Source organism: Eptesicus fuscus, chromosome 21 (assembly GCF_027574615.1).
Source record: "Eptesicus fuscus isolate TK198812 chromosome 21, DD_ASM_mEF_20220401, whole genome shotgun sequence".
NCBI lineage: Eukaryota > Metazoa > Chordata > Mammalia > Chiroptera > Vespertilionidae > Eptesicus > Eptesicus fuscus.
Genome location: NC_072493.1, coordinates 45,374,510 through 45,376,679, shown reverse-complemented (window position 1 = coordinate 45,376,679; position 2,170 = coordinate 45,374,510). Strand labels below are relative to the sequence as shown.

General features: G+C 48.2%; 1 pseudogene; it reads left to right on the top strand.

Annotated features, from left to right (window-relative positions):
• Positions 1 to 1,813: 1,813 nt before the first annotated feature.
• On the top strand, positions 1,814 to 1,945 carry LOC114227391 (U2 spliceosomal RNA; annotated as a pseudogene).
• Positions 1,946 to 2,170: the final 225 nt, after the last annotated feature.

The following is a 2,170-nucleotide window of genomic DNA, read 5'->3' as shown; positions in this document are numbered from 1 at the left end:
CAGGCTTGATCCCCAGTAGGGGACATGCAGGAGACAGCCAATCAATGATTCTCTCTCATTGTTAATAGTTCTGTCTCTCTCTCCTTCTTCCTTCTTCTCTAAAATCAATCAAATAGATTTTTTTAAAAAAAGAAATGAAAGATAAGATATTACACCTGACACTGAAGCATAACGCAGAAGAGATGTTGTCAAATGACATGAACTTACATGGAGAAAACTGTAAAGAACTCATTATAAACTTCTAAAAATGAATTTAAAAAAATTCAGAGCCCTAGCTGAGTCGCTCAGTTTGTGAGAGTGTGGTTCTGATGCACCAAGGTAGTGGGTTTAATTTTCCATCCAGGTACATGCAGGGGGCAGCCAATGAGTAAATAGATGGTGGAAAAGTAGAGCAATGTCTCTCACTCTAAAAGCAATTGTAGGGAGCAGCTATAGGGTTAAGCCTCAGACTCACCTGTTGGCAAAGCCACAAACAAGTCCCAGCTTAGAGGGCACAGCCCTCTTAGCATAATTAAGCTTGACCTTATGAGGCTCCTTAGATCCTTCCTGGGTAGCTAATGGGCTGTGGGAGGTGCAGCAGGTGCTGCCAAAACAAGTGAAACTCGCAAGAACGCTGTAACTATGGTGACCAGTACCTTGTTTCCCTCTGGCTATAAAATAAAGGCTCAGCTTGCTGTCTGGGTATCTCCCTGTGGCCTTAGCCAGGCACAGGAGATCCACCTCGACCCAGCTTATTCTCTTTGTCTTTTCTAAATCCTTCGCCAACCCCACCCCCTCAGGCTCACTAAACCCTTGGCTGTGCTGGCCCAGCACAAGCAATAAATAAATATTAAATAAAAAGTAAATTCAGGCCCTGACCGGTTTGGCTCAGTGGATAGAGCATGGGCCTGCGGATTCAGGGGTCCCAGGTTCGATTCTGGTCAAGGGCATGTACCTTGGTTGCAGGCACATCCCCAATGGGGGGTGTGCAGGAGGCAGCTGATAGATGTTTCTCTCTCATTGATGTTTCTGACTCTCTCCCTCTCCTTTCCTCTCTGTAAAAAAACAAATTTTTAAAAATAAAAAGGCAGGGTGGGGCGGGGCGGGCGGCAGCAGAGGTGGCGCACGGCCGCAGTGGCCGCAACAGCAGTGGCGGCGGGTGGGGCGGGGTGGGTGGCAGCGGCAGCAGCAGCTCACGCAGCTGTGGGGGCCGCTTGCAGGAATCTTCCTGCAAACGGGCTCCTAGTCTATGTATATAAAAGCCTAAGTGACCAGCCACTATGATGCACACTGACCACCAGGGGGCAGACGCTCCTAAAACAGGAGTGCTACTCAGCTCACCTATGGGGCTAGAACCCAGGCACCCCGCTGACAAGTGCAGGTGCGAAGGCACAAGCCTCTCCCACGGTCACTCCCTCTGCACGCCCCTACCCCATCCTGACCAGGATCAACACTGGCATTGAGACTAACTGGGCATGAGCTCACTGCTGCTTCTCGGTCATGGGCGTTCCAGTATCACCATAGAATGGGTGCACAGAGATCACAGTGGTGCAGTAACGAACCTACCGAGCGCCAGTGGCAGGGGCAGCGGGATGAGTGGGAGCATCACGGCACCTGCATGCCAGTTGGTACTTGGGAGACGTTCAATGCCATATTCTGATCAATCCCCGCAGGCCACATTGAGTGACCTCACCAGTTCATGATTCCGTGTTCCCGGCCTCTAGTTATGAGTATAAAGATGGTTTTAGTTTCATGAACACATAATGATTTATAAAACAGTATACCTAACCTGTACTTTATTTGTTATACCTTTTTAAAAATGATACAAAAATTTATCGCTTCTCGGCCTTTTGGCTAAGATCAAGTGTAGTATCTGTTCTTATCAGTTTAAAAATGATACAAAAATTTAAAATGTATATGTTCAGCTATATTGGAAAAATAGGTTTGGCAAATCAATACACCTTATGCTCTCTGGGTGAGAGCCTTGTGTCAGTGACAGAAAAGTAACAAACAACGAAGAACTTTTACCCAAACCAACAAGAATGCTGGCCGCGTCCTGACTGGTTTGGCTCAGTGGATAGAGCACCAGCCTGCGGACTGAAAGGTCCCAGGTTCGATTCCGGTCAAGGGCATGTACGTTGGTTGCGGGCACATCCCCTGTAGGGGGTATGCAGGAGGCAGCTGATTGATG